The following is a 17,985-nucleotide window of genomic DNA, read 5'->3' on the forward strand; positions in this document are numbered from 1 at the left end:
TCTTATCCTTTATTTAAAATGTCCTTTATTTAGAAGGCAGCTGGGCATGGTGGTGCACACCCGTAATCCCAGCAACTCAGGAGGGTGAGGCAGGAGGATGGTGAGTTCAAAGCCAGCCTCAGTAACTTAGCAAGGCCCTGTCTCAAAATAGAAAAAATAAAAAGGAATGGGGAGGTGGCTCAGTGGTTAAGCGCCTCTGGGTTCAATCCCTGGTATGCGTGTCTGAATGAATTGTACTAAAACTAAAAGAAACAAGAAAGTATGAATAAATGCAAGATACTTTGTTCTTTTCATTCAAGGACTGTGGTATCCTAGTAACCTAGATGGTGCTTTGTTCATACAAAGGCATCTAATTTTTGAATGACAGAGCGGACATATCTATGAATGAATGACATCTAGGAAAGAACGACCTATCTATGGATGGATGACCTACCTACGCCTTTCCACTCTGGACTCAGGAATTCCTACGCCAGCATCTTTATTATCACCATTTCCACATGATTGAAATAAGCCACCCTCCAGAGAAATAAATGTGATTTCAGAAGCCAGACTTCGAAGAACCACCTTTTCTGCAAAATGGGAAATGTTCTCATAACTTATGGGACAGTTCAACACTGGTCTTGACAAATGCCAGTCAAGGTAGTTCCCCTTGGGAATTAGTGGGTGGTGAGGGGAGATTCAGAAGTGTGACCCCAGAGGGTGCTCAGCCAGTTTTGCAAGTGAGGCACACACCTAAAAACAAAGAAAGTCTCTGTCCCCTAAACCAGATGCAGTGACACCTGGTTATGTCACAAGTGACAGTCCCCGCATACCTCCCAGTGCCATGCTAAACAGCCCACAACTGTAAGGGGAAACGTTGCACCTCAGAGATGGAAGCAGCACCCTCAAATCTGTGGCTGCAAATTCAGATGTCTATGGGGACCAGGAAAGCAAGGGATAAGCCCAGGATCTGCTGAGTGTGGTCAGGGGAGGGCGGCACTGGCTGCAGCCCCAGAGGGCGAGCCTGATGGAAGGATAAAAATGACTTTCCACCTGGGCTGATAGAACAAAACCTGTTGAAATCTATGGGGCAGGAGTTTACAACCTTAAATTGAAAAACAGAAGCATGAGCTTAGGACAGATTGAGACGTTTCTCCCCAACACCCATTTTTCTCTCATTTCTTGGTGTTAGAAGCCTGATTTTGCAAAGGGGTGGGGGGAGTCTGTAATCCCAGCAGCTCTGGAGGCTGAGGCAGGAGGATCACGAGTTCAAAGCCAGCCTCAGCAAACGTGAAGCACTAAGCATCTCAGTGAGACCCTGTCTCTAAATAAAATATAAAAGGGGGCTGGGGATGTGGCTCAGTGGTTAAGTGCCCCTGGGTTCTATCCCTGGTACCAAAAAAAATAAGAAGCCACATTTTGTAGGGAAGCAGTGTGCCCAGCCACAAACTCCAAGTTCTAGCCTCTGCTATAGAAGGAAGATAATCAGTAAAAATTGTTGCATGAGACTTCCAGAAAGGTTCCTTCAAAGGGGACGGAGAGCTGCCCACTGGCTCTGCCCCTTCTCTTCCTTCTCCCTTCTTTCCACCTTGAACTCCATGCAAGACCCCCACCTGGGGGTGGAAGAACATAAAACAAAAACAATAATGGCCTTCGGTGCCCCTACAGCCATCCCCTGTCCCACCAGGTGCTCCATTCCCTGGGGGAAAAGTAAATATTGCTGAGGCCAGTAACTGGGAGTCTCTGCGATCTCATCCCAGTCCATTTCCTAACTGGCACAGAATCCTGGGTAGATCTAGGACAGACCAGAACGTTGCTCTAAGCAGGAAGCAGCGAGCACTCCGTTCCCAGAGCGTCCAGCCCAGGCCTTGGGACCTCAGAGGCAGGTGCGACCTCAGCCCTGCAGAACTGGAGAGCTGGATCACCTGGGGCAAGCTTCATACTGGGGAGGGGCTCCGCTCTCCCACCAAGGCCACAGGCCCCACCTCTGAGGAGGGTGAGGACTGCACTGAACTGGGCTCCTGAAGCACATGGCCCCCGAGCCAGGACAAGGGACCCACTGAGTGACAGATGCCATTGTGAGCAGCAACCAAAAGGAGTCCCCAAGTGGAAATGGCCTGTGAAGGGTCTGCCCTGAGACCTGCAGAAAGCCATCAGCAGCACTGAAGAATGGGGAGGAATCGACAGAGCCAGAAGGGGCAGGTGGCACAGGTGAATTTAGAAGAGCAAAACCTGGATAGCCTTTGTCACCTCCAGGGCACTCCAGCCACAGGGAAGAAAGGAAGGACCCGGGAAGTCAGGCCCACCCAGAATGCACCCTTCATCCGTTTATCCGTGGAATCCCTCCATCTCCTCTCCCTGGCTCACCCACCACACCCACTGAGATCATCTGCTGTGTCAGGCTGTGCCTTGAGGGCTGGATGGTGAGCAGACGTGCACACGCCCACCACACACACACACACACTCACACACACACATACACACACACAGCTCTTCTATAGCTGTCTCTGATGCCGTAGAACAGAATTTTCTGCAATAAGGAAATACCTTAATCTGCATGGTCCTATTTGGTTGCTGCAAGTGGCTGTTGAGGACTTAAAATGGGGCTACTGTGAAGGGCGTGGTGGTGCACACCTGTCATCTCAGCCACTCGGGAGGCTGAGGCAGGAGGGTCCCAAGCCTGAGGCTGGCCTCAGCAATTTAACTAGAGCCTGTGTCAAAATTTTTAAAAGAGGGCTGTAGATATAGCTCAGTGGTAAAGTACCCCTGAGTACTTAAGTAAATAAATATGTATGTGTGTGTGTGTGTGTGTATCCTTTATTCATATTTATATTTATTTACAGTTATTGTGACTGAAGGGCTGATTTTAGCTTTTAATTAGATTTCATTTTTATTTATTTATATTTCAGTGTAAATAGTCACATATAGCTAGTGGCTACCAGGCTAGAGAAGAGAATAACCTTAGTTGGCTGTCCAGGATGTGCCTATAGATTAGAGAAAAAAAGAAGGAAAAGCAAGAAACATGGAAGAGATTCCAGAGGATTCCACGTCGTGCAGGTGTTAGCAGAGCACCTCCCCACACACCCAGAGCCCTCTAGGCCAGTGAAAGAGCTCAAGTGCCCAGCTGACCTTCCTTCCTCTCCAAGCCCTCTGCATGCCCTCCTTAGTGGCAAAAGGTATAAATGAATGGCAGATGGGAAGACATTCAAGGTCCAGTGTGATGCAGTCTGTACCAGAGCTCCGAGTCCCTGAATGCGGATGCCCCCTTTTCAATCTGATTCAAACTGCAGATCTGTCCTTCCCACACAGAGAACAACAAGGTCACCTTCACATCGGGTGACACAGATGTTCCGACATCATAGAAAACAAGGGTCCTAACACAGCAAGCCAGGCTCCACTCCACTCTGACCTGACATATCCCGGATGAGGACATCAGGAGCTGCACCTCGATGTCAATGGCACTTGTTCAAGAGGTCACCTTGTCCCCTCTCTAATGATGCCCAGGGCACAGGAGTTGGGAAATGATGATCTCTACCTTTTCTGAGAAGCTGGAAGGATCTCCCTGCTCCAGCCAAGTGCATGAAGGAATAATACTTAGCCACTCCCTGGGAATTTGCAAGCATGCCCAGGTTGCTGGGATGCCTAATGGAAGGGGACCCTCAAATCACCCACAGATCCAGACCACCGTTTCTCTGAACTCAGTTACATATTAGAAATTGGCAATCACCCTACCAAAGTCACAGGGATCACATGAACACCAAAATACCAGCCAGGTGCAGTGTGCTCACCTGTAATCCCAGCAGCTCAGGAGGCTGAGGCAGGAGGATTGCGAGTTCAAGGCCACCCTCAGCAACAGCGAGGCCCTAAGTAACTCAGGGAGACCCTGTCTCTAAATAAAATACAAAAAAGGCTGGGGGTGTGGCTCAGTGGTTAAGTGCTCCTGAGTTCAATCCCCAGTATAAAAAAAAAAAAAAAAAAAAGATATAGACATACAAACCTGCTGCCAGGTCACCCCACACAGATGCGTCCTTATTTCCCACACATTTCAAAACTTAAGAATCGATGAAATTTTGTTCATTATCGCTCTATGACTGTTTGCAAATCAGAATACTCTTCTAGCTCTTTTCTAATTTACACCTGCTAATTCTTGTACTACTCCAAACGGGATTGATGTTATCACCCCCATCAAACATATAAGAAAACAAGAGCAGAGGTCTGGTGGGGTCCCAGAGTTTAGAGTCAGACAGATCTGACAATCCTAGCAGAAAGATTTCCTGCATCCTATTGTAGGAATTCATCGAAATTAAAGCTGTGGGTTTTTTAGCTCTTTTGCCTAGTATTCTATATCTCATGAAATTCTGAAAACTTGCTATACATTAGGAAACTGGTTAAGGGGCACTACAATCTGCCACCCACATCTATAGGACAGACACAGGTAGGACCTGCTTTACCTATACTTCACCTTTGGGCAGGGATGCATTAAAAACATCCCTTGGAATACAAGTAAAGATAAATGTTGGCGACGATGTGGGGAAAGGCACACTCCTACATTGCTGGTGGGACTGCAAATTGATGCAGCCACTGTGGAAAGCAGTGTGGAGATTCCTCAGAAAACTTGGAATTGAACCACCATTTGACCCAGCTATCCCACTCTTTGGTATATACCCAAAGGACTTAAAATCAGCCTACTACAGTGACACATCAATGTTTATAGCAGCTCAATTCACAATAGCTAAACTATGGAACCGACCTAGGTGCCCTTCAACAGATGAATGGATAAAGAAAGTGTAGTATATATGCATAATGGAATATTATTCAGCCATAAAGAAAAATGATATTGTGGCATTGATTAGTAAATGGATAGAACTGGAGACTACCATGTTAAGTGAAATAAGCCAATCCCCCAAAACTAAAGGCTGAATGTTCTCTCTGATGTGTGGATGCTAACACATAATAAGGATCAGGGAGGGAAGAATAGAAATTCATTGAATTAGACAAAGGGGACTGAAGGGAAGGGGGCATGGAGAGGGGCATGGGAATAGGAAAGACAGTAGAATGAACAGGATATAACTTTCCTGTGTTCATATGTGAACACACGACCAGGGAAACTCCACGTCATGTCCAACCACAAGAACGGGAAGTTAGACTCCATGTACGTATAACTCAACGACATTCAGGTGATTAAACCAAGATCCATGAAAACCTCCTGTTTCCCACAGGACACTAAAATGTTACTAACGGCCTAAGCATAAATGGGATCATGACCATCAGACCGAAATTCAGGACCAAGAGAAGTTTCCGGATGATTTCAGAAAGAACTCACTGCTCCACACTGACATGATCTGAAGTGACATTGGGATGTACAGAGCACAGCAGCGTGATTAGGGAGAAGGGCCGAGCCGCCCATGGATGACAGGGGACCCAGCCGGTGTTTATGGCGACGACACATCAATGAGTCCGCTGCATTCGACTCATTTCTCATCTTATAGATCTGGGGACCCTGCCTGGCTGGGTAATGCTATTAATAAATATGAACAGATGAGAATGAGGATTTACAGAGTTCTACTAAGGGATAACTCAGACATTGCCTCTTCACCCCAGGAACTGAGAATTCCTTTACCCTCAATTCCATTGCATCCCTTCTCTTTCCACTGGGTCCAGCTGTGAATATCTGTCTTTTGGGAAGAGGAAGGGGGAGAGGTAATGCATGGCCACTGGGAACTTTTACCTTTTCTTTCAGTTGTAGATGGACACCATACCTTGATTTTATTTATTTATTTTTATGTGGTGCTGGGGATGGAACCCAGGGCCTCACACGTGCTAGGCAAGCGCTCTACCACTGAGCCCCAACCCCAGCCCCCTGGAAATCTTTACTTTTAAAACATCCAGGGCCTGATCTTGTCATCTCCACAAGAAACTCTTGATCTCAAACAGCGTGGGATGAGACCAAAAGGCCTTCTTCAAGAATTATTTTATGCAAATGCATATGCTCCCCCAGCATGGACACTCAAATGGTCATCAATGAAATTCTACTTTCTCAGCCACTGTCCTGAGATTTCTCGGCTCACTCATCTTCATTTCCAAAGGAGCTACCACCAAGTTTCTCAGACTCTACACCAAATACAAGCGAAAGGATTAACGTCACGGAGCAAGACATTCTCAGATGTGTGGAGAGGGATTCGGACAAGAATCAGGGCACATGCCAATGACTGGTATGCACCAGCCTCTGACCAGCATGTGCTTTGATTGAGTCCTTCTGCCAGAGCTGCAGACGAAGCCCAGCCACAGAGCTGGACAGGGTGAGGGCCGGGCATAGGGCACCACTGCCCACCTGCTTCCCCACCCTCCACACTAACTCAAAGGAGGGACAAGCCTGGGGACCAGGCCCAGGGATCTGCAAATGCATTTCTAAGGAGAGTGGCAGGTCTTCACCACCCAGATGGAAGGCATCCTTACCAAGTGCCCCAGGGGAGGTTCCCTCTCCAAGGCAGCCAGCTCCAGGGAGGAGAACCCTCTGGGAGAAAATTGCTTGTAGCAATTCCCCTCTTCTCCCATTTCCATCTGATCCTGGGAGGAGGGGGCCATCCTTCAGAGATTTAAACTGGGTCAGAGATGACAAATGCATCTTCAAGCCATTTCCAAGTAACAAACTACAGTCATTACTTTTCCCATTATTTCTCAGAATGACATACAGAATTCCAATAAGAGGGTCAGAGGTTGTCCTTTAATGAAGGTTCTTCTTTGGGGCAGCATTACTGTAGATGGGAGAGGGTCGATCATAGCACAGCCACAACATGCCCCGTGACCATGACCTTAGAGACAGGGTCACCCACAAAGTCAAGAGCAACCAACAGCCAATTCCCCTTGCTCTGGCTCTCTGTATCTGAATTCTTGCTTTCAAAAATGTTTCCAGCCGGGCACAGTGATGCACCCCTGTAATCCCAGTGGCTGGGGAGGCTGAGGCAGGAGGATCACGAGTTCAAGGCCAGCCTCAGCAACTTAGCAAGGTCCTTAGCAACTCAGTGAGACCCTGTCTCTAAATAAAATACAAAATAGGGATGGGGCTCAGTGGTCAGTGGCCCTGAGTTCAATCCCAGTTACCAAAAATAATGGGGGGAGGGGCTGGGAATGTGGCTAGGTGATTAAGCACCCCTGGGTGGTTCAATTCCTGGTACCCCTCAAAAATTAAAAAGTCTCCAACAACAGAGATTCCTTATCAGAAGTCACAAAGTGGAAATCTGGAGACTGAATATTGCTTATGCAAATATTTTATTTTTTCAACACAAGTTTTGGGAGGTTTGTTTGGTTGTTTTAAGTTTGCAGTTTCTTAGGCCAGGTGCACACTCTCTCATGCAGCCGCTACGCCTCCCGCCCACTGATTCTGACTCACCCAAGCAGACCAGCATCATTCTTGTGTCACCTCCCTGGCTCTTAAAGGCACGGAGCTCACAGCCCCAGTTTTCTACAGTCAGGGTGGAAAACCACAAAACACTCTCTCTACCAAAATCATACCCCTCCCCATTTGAACACCGCCTGTGGATCTCTCTCAAACTCAGAATACTAACACCCTCGTGGGGGAAACAGACTCAGGAAGAGATCATCACAAATAAAGAGAAGCAACACGAAAGCATGAACAGGGGAGAAGGAGCCCCATCTCTGCCCGAGAAGGCTACAGGGGATTCCAGAGCCAGGGGCCATCTGACCTAGGAGGAAGGGGAGCAGAGCATGCAGATCCAGAGGCCCCGGGAGACAAAGACACTCCTAGAAATGAAGAGCAGGAGCATGCAAGAGCTGAACCTCAGGAGCATGCCCTACTGCCCCATCTCAGTGTGGACCTGGCTCGCCTTTGACATCCCACGCGGAGCAGGCAAGAGGAGCCTGATGAAGCAGCCTGTCAAGACATTACCAGGCTTGTATAATCGCCAGAGCTAAATCGGAGCCAGGAGTCATGAGCTGGCCGATCTGGAATGACTGGTGAGGCCTTTTGCCCAAAGAGTCACACAAAGAGGCCCTGTCACTCCAACGGGCACCGCCAGCCACCCAGACTTCACAATTCTTTTCTTTTCCTTTATGTCCAATGAGGCCCTTTCCAGCTCTTCCCAGACATGGCTCTCGTGTTTACCTGATCTTCCTCCTGCACTGAATGACTACAGTGTCCAGGCAGAGGCAGCCAGGGGCTGGCCGGGCGAGGGGGTGCACACTTGTCATCCCAGCAGCTCAGGAGGCTGAGGCAGGAGGATGGCACATTCAAAGCCAGCCTCAGCAACTTAGTGAGGCCCTAAGCAACTTAGTGAGTCCCTGTCTCTAAATAAAATATAAAAAAGGCCTGGGGATGGGGCTCCATGATTGATCTATATCAAGGGCTTCCTCTGTGCTAGGCACTGTACTGGTGTGAGTATCTAATTCAATTTTCACTACAATCCCCTGAGCGATGAGATGCTATTGGACCAATTTTACTCATTAGGAAGCTGATGATCTCAGAGGTGCAGAGACATTTCCACAGATCACATAGCTGGTAGGTGACAAGGGTGAGAACACTGTTTGGACCAGTGTGTCGACTGCAGAAGATTTGGAAGAGAATGTCCTTTGCCTCTGACTCGAACACATGCAGGAAGGAGAAAATACCAACCAGAAGCCCTGGGCGTGGTTGTGCATGGCTGTAATCTCTGTGTCTCAGGAGGCTGAGGCAGGAGGATGGTGAGTTCAAAGCCAGCCTCAGCCACTTAGCAAGGCCCTAAGCAACTCAGGGACACACTGTCTCTAAATAAAATACAAAAAAGGGCTGGGGATGTGGCTCAGTGGTTAAGCACCCCTGAGTTCAATCCCTGGTACCAAAACAAAGAGAGAGACACAAGTGCATTTGAAAAAAATGTAGAAGATTAACAAAGGAGTCAAGCTCAAAAGAAAAAGGGATGAGAGAACTCGAGGCTGGGATTCAGAGGATCCCACTGGCTGACCAACTGCAGCAGGTCTTGAATAACTACTCATATCGGCACCCCCAACAGAGAAAGCTCAGGGGATGGCAGAGTATTCTAACTTGGACTTTGCAATCAAGGAACTAAAGAGATGCAGCATCTCCTTTATTTCTCTACAGGAACATGATGTGATTTTCACTGTGCTTAGTGCCTATTTAAACTTCTCCATCCTTCCTCCCACCCCTCACCCCAGAGATCTAGAAGTCTCAGCTTCTAGGGCTCATTAGTAAAAGCCTGGAGCTTTACCATGTTCATCGAAGAAAGCAAGAACATCATAACTCAGAATTGCAGAAGAGGCCAGGTCCTGGGCATCACCAGGGCAGAGGGTCAGGGACACAGGGTGGAGACTGAGGCCAAGGACCAGGCTATTGTTACAGGCAGGAGGCCAGTGGTCTCTCGCGTCCAGCTTCCGATCTTTTTAAAGAGAGACTTTGAAAACAGTTGCCAGACGCCTGAGAAACCTCCCAATATTTTTAAGTGTTTTGTTACTATCTCAATGCGCCCTTGGGTGAGTTACTTAGCCTCTCTCCCGCTTGGTTTCCTGATCTGTAAACTGTAGATAATAACAACACCTGGGTCACACGGTTGTTGTGGAGTTGAAATGAGTTAATTCATCCAAAATGCATAAAAAGCTCCCTGGCCCAAGGTCAATACTCAGGGTTTATATCATCATCATCCAATCGCCAGGTCCATGGGCCACCAGGGCTGGAAGGTCACTTTGAGGGTGGGATGCTCTTCCCTTCTCTTTGTTCTCCCAACCCCTGGACAGTAGTGGGTACACCATGAGCAGCAGTGTTTCGTGAGCATGAGTCTTTCATGGGACAATCCCCAAACAATCAGCTCCACAAAGTGCTCCCGTATCACCAGCCCAGTCCCACAGTTATGGTGTGGACATGAGGTGTCCCCCAAAAGCTCACATGTGAGACAACACAAGAAGGTCCAGAGGAGACATGACTGGGTTGTGAGAGCCTTAACCCAACCAGTGAATGAACCCCTGATGGGATTAACTGGGTGGTGGCTGGAGGCAGGTGGGTGTGGCTGGAGGAGGGGGCACTGGGGGTGTGGCTTTGGGGTCTCTATTTGTCTCTGGAGAGTGGAGTCTCTCTCTGCTTCCTGATCACCATGTGAGCTGCTTCCCTCCACCACACTCTTCCTCCATGATGCCCTGCCTCCCCTCGAGCCCTGAGGAGTGGAGCCTGCTGTCTATGGACTGGGACCTCTGAAACCCTGAGCCCCACATAAACTCTTCCTCCTCTGCAGTTGTTCTGGTGGGATCTTTTAGTCACAGCAGTAAGAAAGCTGACATCCCCCTGGCCTCAAAGGCTGTGAGAGGCCCCAGGGCAGACAGCCTTGCCCTAGGACTGCCCCACAGCCCGGTCCCCAGCCTCACCAAGGACTGCCCCACAGCCCGGCCCCCAGGGCCCCTGCGGTTTGTTTGTGCCTTCTGAATTCCACTCTGTGTTGGATGGTGAGGTTCAGAGAGGATGGGAACAGATGGCAGTCCCTGGAGTGCCTCCGTGTCACCACTGAGCCATCAGGAACCCACAGCCACTCCTGCCTGCCCTGTCATTTGCTTACAAGGCCGCCTGCTGGGGAAAGTCCCCATGAGTGCCCTGGGTCCATATGGTGTTCTGGAAAGGGGCCCGAGTCAGGTGGGGGAAGTAAGAAGCCCTGCTCCTCCCTACCTCACGCCTGGCCCCCCCAAACCTCCCAGAGACTGTTATCAGGGGTCTCCTCCCAGCCGGTCTCACCCTGGGACGACCAAATATGAAAGGATCGGCAGACTGACGGTGGACAATAACGGTCTTGGATGTTCAGGGTCACTCGACATGGGTCAGAGCCCAGACTGGACGCCGTGGACACTCCTCACCTGGAACCTGTGAACTAGGGGTTAATATCCCCACTTCACACACAGGCCATGTGCCACATGCCAAAGGGCACAGCTCCATCACGATCCCTTCATCAGGAAACCCCAGACAGCCTCTGTGCCCTGGAGGAGGGTCTCGTCTCCCCCAGGATGAGTGACAGGCCTGGAGAATGGCCTGGGCTCAGCAGATGGCCTCCTGGCCACCGGGCTCTCTTCCCCTGAGCTCCCCTGGGAATCTGTCAGCACTATGCATTGCGTTGAGCACAAGGGGGACATTCCTGTATGACACAGCTCAACAAAAACGTGTCAGGTGAGTTTTTAAACCCTTTTAGCTAGTTATGACACAGAATTGTCTTTTTTACATCTGTTTATTCATTTATTCATACCTTCACTCATTCATTCTGGGTATCGAATCCAAGAACGCTTTACCACTCACCTACATTCCAGCCTTTTTCTATTTCTTTTATTTTGGGACCAAGGACTGAACCCCACGGTGCTTAACCACTGAGCCCCATCCCCAGCCCTATTTTGTATTTTATTTAGAGACAGGGTCTCACTGAGTTGCTAAACCTGGCTTTGAACCTGAGATCCTCCTGCCTCAGCCTCCCAAGCCTCTGGGTTTACAGACGTATGCCATGGCACCTAGCCCCGGCCTGTCTTGTTTATTTTTTAATATTGAAACAGATTCCTGCTAAGTTCCTGAGGCTGGCCTCAAACTTGAAATCCTCCTGCCTCAGCCTCCCAAGCCACTGGGATTATAGGCATATGTCACTTCACCAGGCCACAGCTGTCTTTTTTAATACTTTGCACAATCTTTTGAATTCTTGACTCCACCATGAACTGCACCCTGACTACTTGATTTACTACTACAATTTACTACCCCTAAATGTTTTCAATTCTCCAACTGGGCTCTACTTTTTTGTTTGTTCATATGCCTTAACAACTTCTAATACACTCCAAAATCTACTAGCCATGTTTATGTATCACAAATCCACCCGACTAGACCATGCACCTGCCAAAGGCAAGACTCTGATTTTTCTTTCTTTCTTTCTTTCTTTCTGGTACCAGAGCTGTTTACTGTACAAGGATGCTGACCATTTACCGCAGACCGGAGCCCATAATGTTGACAGATGCATGTGATGACCAGTAAACAAACACAGAAAGGGTTGGGGATGAACTTAATTTAATAAGTTGCCTGAGCACTGGGATACTCATTTTAATTCTCAAGGACCCAAGGTCAATTGGATACTGGAAGCCTGGTCCTCTAATGGCCCGACAGTTTCATTCTATAAGTGAATGAAGAAAGGCCTGGCCAAACGATCATGCAAACCCTTGGCAGCAATTACCTATTCATGTTCTGATCTTCTCACAGGAACCCTGATCTTCTCGAGGGTAAGGGAGGTGTCTCCGTGAATGCCTACGTTCCTTAGCCCCACGTCAAGGGCTACAACAAAGTGGTACCTCACTGAAATGAGGAAGGGAAGAAAGGGGAGAGGTGGGTGGGGTGGGGACAGGGAAGGGACTTTAACTTGGGACCAGAATCCAGAAGAAGAAGGCTAAAGGACTCCAGGCAGAAGAGAAGGTGAGCACGCATCTGGACCCATTCAGCATCCCCCGTGCAAAGATGTTGAGATTCTAGGCAAATGTTCCAAACGTCATCCTAGAGGTCGAGCTGAATGTTACAGGAAGAGACTTGTCAACCTGCCTTTCTTCTTCACCTGATGCGGTCACTGTTCTTCTTGGGCCAAGATGAGTCACTGGTTAGTGGTTTTTTTTAGTACCAGGAATTGAACTCAGGGGCACTTAACCACTGAGCCCCATCCCCAGCCCTTTATATATTTTATTTAGAGACAGGGTCTCACTGAGTTGCTTAGGGCCTTGCTAAGTTGCTGAGGCTGGCTTTGAACTTGAGATTCTCCTGCCTCAGCCTCCTGAGACACAGAGATTATAGTTGTGCACAACCATGCCCAGGGATTCTCGTTGGTATTTTCTCCTTCCTGCAAGGACAAAAGTTCCTCATGTGTCCGTGTTGGAGGCAAAGGACTTTCTCTTGCAAATCTGTCTGCCTCTGCGTCTTCTGCAGTCCACACACTGGTCCAAACAGTGTTCTCATCCTTGTCACCTATCAGCTATGGGACCTGTGGAAATGTCTCTGCAGCTCTCAGACCATCAGCTTCCTAACAAGTAAAACTGGTCCAATAACATCTCATCGCTCACAGGATTGTAGTGAAAATTGAATTAGAGACTCACACCCGTACAGTGCCTAGCACAGAGGAAGCCCTCGATATGGATCAACTGTTACCTGCAGGCGATGTCTCAGACAGAGCTCAGGCGCACCCTGGTACACATGTGCTTGTTGTCTGCCCCAGTCTGCAGGTGAGGGAGTGCACCTGGGAGATGAAGCCTGTCCCTTGACATGAAACCACTCTGGAATGGGAAAGCTGGAGTTTGACCCACAATGAAAACTCACGCCTCAAGCTAAAACTTCTACTGTCTCCAACTCTTGTTCTAACACACAGTGACGTGATCCCTTCTCCACTCTGCCTTGGATGATTTCTTCTTCCTTATGCCTGACTTACACACACCTGAGGCCACAAACACATACTCTGAGCACAAGACTCAGAGACAGATGGAAACCAGCAGTAAAGATCAAAAGTTGGTGCCCACTGAGCAGTGTTTTCTAAAGCCAAACAAACACCCATCATAAGACCCAGCTCTTCTACACCTACAGAAATACAAAGACTGCTGTGTCATCAAAAACACGAGGTCAAGAACAAATGTTCAAATGTGGTATATATACATATACAGAATGGAATATCACTCAGCCATAAAGAAGAACGAAATCATGGTGTTTGCCAGTAAATAGAAGGAACTGGAGACTATGATGCTAAGTGAAATAAGCCAATCCCAAAGAATCAAAGGCTGAATGTTCTGATATGTGGATGTTAACACACAATGGGGCAAGAGTGAGAAGGGACAGTCACTGGATTAGACAAAGGGGAATGAAAGGTGGGGGTAAAAATAGAAAAGATAGTGGAATGAATGGGACAGAACTTTCCTCTGTTCATATATGAATGCACGACCAGTGAAACTCCACATCAGGTACAACCACAAGATACAACCACAAGATACAACCACTCCATACATGGAGTCTTACTTCCCACAAGAATGGGAAGTAAGACTCCATGTATGTGTGATAGGTCAAAATGCACTCTACCGCCCTTTATAACTAAAAAGAACAAAAACAAACCCAAAAAAAATCTTCATTGAAAATAACCTTAAACTACAAACTACCCAGATGCATTTGTAACAATAAAAATATTAAGTACAATATATCAGAACACATGGAGAACTCTTATCCTCGCAGGAAGGTTAAAATACTGCATACTGTATCTAATAATACAGTACCTTGTAATAACAAATGTTAAGGCATGATCACGCAATGGAATATTATACTATCAATAAAAATTACTGATTCAACAAATGGATGTATCTTTCACACATTATGTCGTCACACATAAAAACGTACAGACTATAGTTAGTTTTTATTTATTTGAAATTCACAAGCAGGCGAAACAAGTGTACGGTAGTAGAGACAGTCCAGAGCTGACCCCATTGGCGAGGTAGCACAGAGTGGGAAGGCATACCAGGGAATTGGCAGGGTTGCCACAAAGCTCCACATCTTGAGCCGGTATTGCTTATGAAGGAATATATAGGCTTTGTGTTTATATTAATGTACTTTATGTATTGAAAACTTTGATTTAAAAAAGAAAAAAAGGACAAAGGCAATAAAAATATCAGAATCCATTCCACTGCAGAAGTTCCCTGCAGGTTCTGGGGCAGCGGCCAAGATGGCGGGCTTTGGCGCTGTCCACAGGAGAAGTGCTGACTTGGACTTTGGCTGAGACCTGACACAATCTTGAGTGGGGAGTGGGGAGGGTAGAGACAGGATGCCTCCAACAGAGTCCCAGCCAAGTGCACCAGCTGCTCTCGGGCCCCACTGTCAGCTCTCGGGCCTGCAGACGTTTGTAGAAAAAGCTGGAACACTAAGTTCACGCACAGCTGAGCCAGTGTGCTCATTCCACATGCTGCTCCTGTGGTCACCTTCAAAATTCATCACTATTTTGTAGTTTCTTGCACATTTGATAGTTATCAGTTGATACATTATGTTAGTTGGCTAATTGGTGATTTCTTCCCCCCCACCTCCTTTTATTACTGGAGATTTAAACCAGGGGTGCTTTACCACTCAGCTACATTCCTAGCCTTCTTTTTGGTTGTTTATTTTGAAACAGGGTCTCCCTAAGTTGCTGAGGCTGTTCTTGAACTTGTGCTCCTCCTGGGTCACCAGCTCTCTTTCTTCCCTTATCTCAGCAGAATTACATTCCTCTAAGATGTTTATCTCCTCTGTCCACAAAGGATTCAGGCAAAGCGGGAGACTCTTAGAATTCATTCATTTTATTATGAGGTACATTATTATATCAGTCACCCATATTCTGTGGGAGAGGAGGATCCTCTACGCCAAGGCTGGACAAGGGAGATGCACCGAAACTCCTGCAGATGTGATCTTGACATCAGTGCCAAGACAATTCCATAGGAAAAGGCGTCTCTTCACTAAGCGGGGCTGGGATAACTTCGTATTTATATGCAAGAAATAAAACTGAGACTCCTCCTCATATTGCCCCCCAAAACAAGCAAAAATCACTCCCACTGGGTCACAGACCTACATAGAAGACATAAAACTATAAACCCTTAGCAGTTATAGGACTAAATCTTGGTGACCTTGCGCTAGGCAAAGCCTTCCCAGATATGAACCAAAAAACACAAACAAAACTTAAAAATAGGCAAAACTTCATGCTACAAATGATACTATCAAAACCGTGAAAAGATGACCTCACAGATTGAGAGAAAATACCTGCAAATCACACAAATGTTAAGGGCTGGCATCCATACAGAAATATTAAAATTCAATAGTAAAAGAGACAACTACAGATGTTTCTCGATTTACAATGGAGATAGGTATGAATGATCCCATTTTTAAATAGAAAATATCATTAAACAGAAAATGTACTGAATACCCCTAATCTACCCCCATCAAGGCCCAGCAGGCGGTCCACCACATAGCACAGTCCTTGACACTTATGATCAGATGGCTGAAGGGGACCTGTGGCCACTGCCGCTGCCCAGCATTGTAAGAGTACTGTGCCATGTTTCACCAACCCAAGACCATGACTTAAAATTCAGTGTATGAGCCGGGTGGGGGGTCACATGATTGTAATCCCAGCAGCTCGGGAGACTGAGGCAGGAGGATAGCAAGTTCAAAGCCAGCCTCAGCAACTTAGCGAGGCCCTGAGCAACTCAGTGAGACATGGTCTCTAAATAAAATGCGAAATAGGGCTGGGGATAGGGCTCAGTGGTTGAGTGCCCCTGGGTTCCATCCCTCAGTACCAAAACAAAACAAAAAGAAACACACTTTATAAATATCATATAATAGTAATATAATATATTACACTGTAGGCTGTGAATATTGATCCAAAAATACTGATCTATTGGTACCAACTGTAGAAAGTAAGAGGCCAGGGTAATTAGAGGGTGAGTTTTAGAGAGTATAAGAAAATCAAATGCGTGCGCCAAGCCTCAGTGGTAGAGCATTTTCCTAGCATGAGTTGGGCCCTAGGATTTATCCCCATCAACTCCCCCCTTTAAAAAACAAAAAACCCTCAACTTACATAACAGGGATAACAATACACACACACACACACACACACACACACACATCCCAAAAATAAATAAATAAATAATGCCTTCAATTAAAACTGCAAGAAACAGAGTTACAATCACATGATTTCGAAACCTGGAGGGAGATACCAGAGAAACACCTTGCAGAGTTAAAAGTGTTGCCCTCTGAGATCTGACCCTGAGGAGGGGGAGGTGGTCATTCTGTGTTTTCAAGCTGGGACTTTCCAAGAAATGGAGGAGGCCAAAGATCCCCCTTCAAACTTCACTTCTTGAGATCAACTCAGAAAGACTTCAGACACATCACTCAGAGTATCAAGAATGAATTTACTGAAGGACAGGAAAGGGAAAGGGGACACTCTCAAGGGACAGAGGGGGTCCTCTCAGAGAGGAGAGGGACCATGTGCCTCTCTGCACTCCAGTTTTATTAGGATCCCAGAGAAGTTTCCAGAGAGTCCCGCCCAGGTCCACCTCTTGACTTTTGACTGACAGCAGGATGACATCAGATTTTCAAGTCCCCACTGTCCTTGGCAATACTAGGTCACCTGGGCCCATGCTGACTGGCTGTCATTGGAATCTTAACCATGCATTCTTACAGAGTTTATGGTTACGGGGAACTAGCCTAATCTCCTAGAGTTTCAGGATCTGGTCACAAAAATCTCCTGGGCTCCTCCCATTGACATTATCCTGTGCCTGCATTCCTCCTGCTGGGGAATGTGACATGTCCTTTCCATGGAGGCCAGGCAGGGCTGCAGGTCAATTGCTTCTTGGAAAAGAAAGCACGTGGGGCTTAGCACCGTGGGCCCATTTTATGGAATTACTCTCTTAACCTCATGTTCCCACTATCCTCATCTGTCTGTCCCCTGACACTTGCAGACTGATATGTCTTTGTGAAGACTCTTCAATGTCTTAAAATCATCTACTCTCAATACTTTGGATTTAAAATTGAAATTAAATACGGCAGGAGCTGCAGCACATACCTGTAATTCCAGGTACTTGGGAGGCTGGGGCAGAAGAATTGCAATTTAGCCAGCCTGGGCAACTTAGCAAGAACTCATCTCAAAATGTAAAAAGGGCTGGGGATGTAGCTCAGTGGTACAGCAACCCTGGAAATACCCAGTACCAAGGGAAAAAAATGAAATAAAATAAGAACATAACAACAATAACAACAAGAAAAATCCAAGTTCAAGATGGGACTCAAAAACAACAGAGTCCAAAATCCACGTCTCGATCAGCCTACTCTGTAGCCTGACTCTTGGGACGACCTTGCCCTTGTGAGACTTATATAAATGGTTCTTGGAAAGGCCAAGAAAACATCTTTCATAATCCAAGTCGTTTTTAACATCATCACCCACATGGGTCAATGCATGGTGCAGAAGAGATGGAATCCTTCAGGGGACAGGCTCCCCCCCTCCCCCCCACACCCTCCCT

General features: G+C 47.2%; 1 protein-coding gene across 14 annotated transcripts in view; it reads right to left on the reverse strand.

The window, feature by feature from the left end:
• Positions 1 to 17,985, reverse strand: part of Magi1 (membrane associated guanylate kinase, WW and PDZ domain containing 1) — a 612,663-nt gene that overhangs the window by 454,786 nt on the left and 139,892 nt on the right. The gene's annotated exons all lie outside the window — the stretch shown is intronic.

Source organism: Marmota marmota, unplaced genomic scaffold, assembly GCF_001458135.2.
Source record: "Marmota marmota marmota unplaced genomic scaffold, marMar, whole genome shotgun sequence".
In the NCBI taxonomy this organism is placed as follows: domain Eukaryota; kingdom Metazoa; phylum Chordata; class Mammalia; order Rodentia; family Sciuridae; genus Marmota; species Marmota marmota.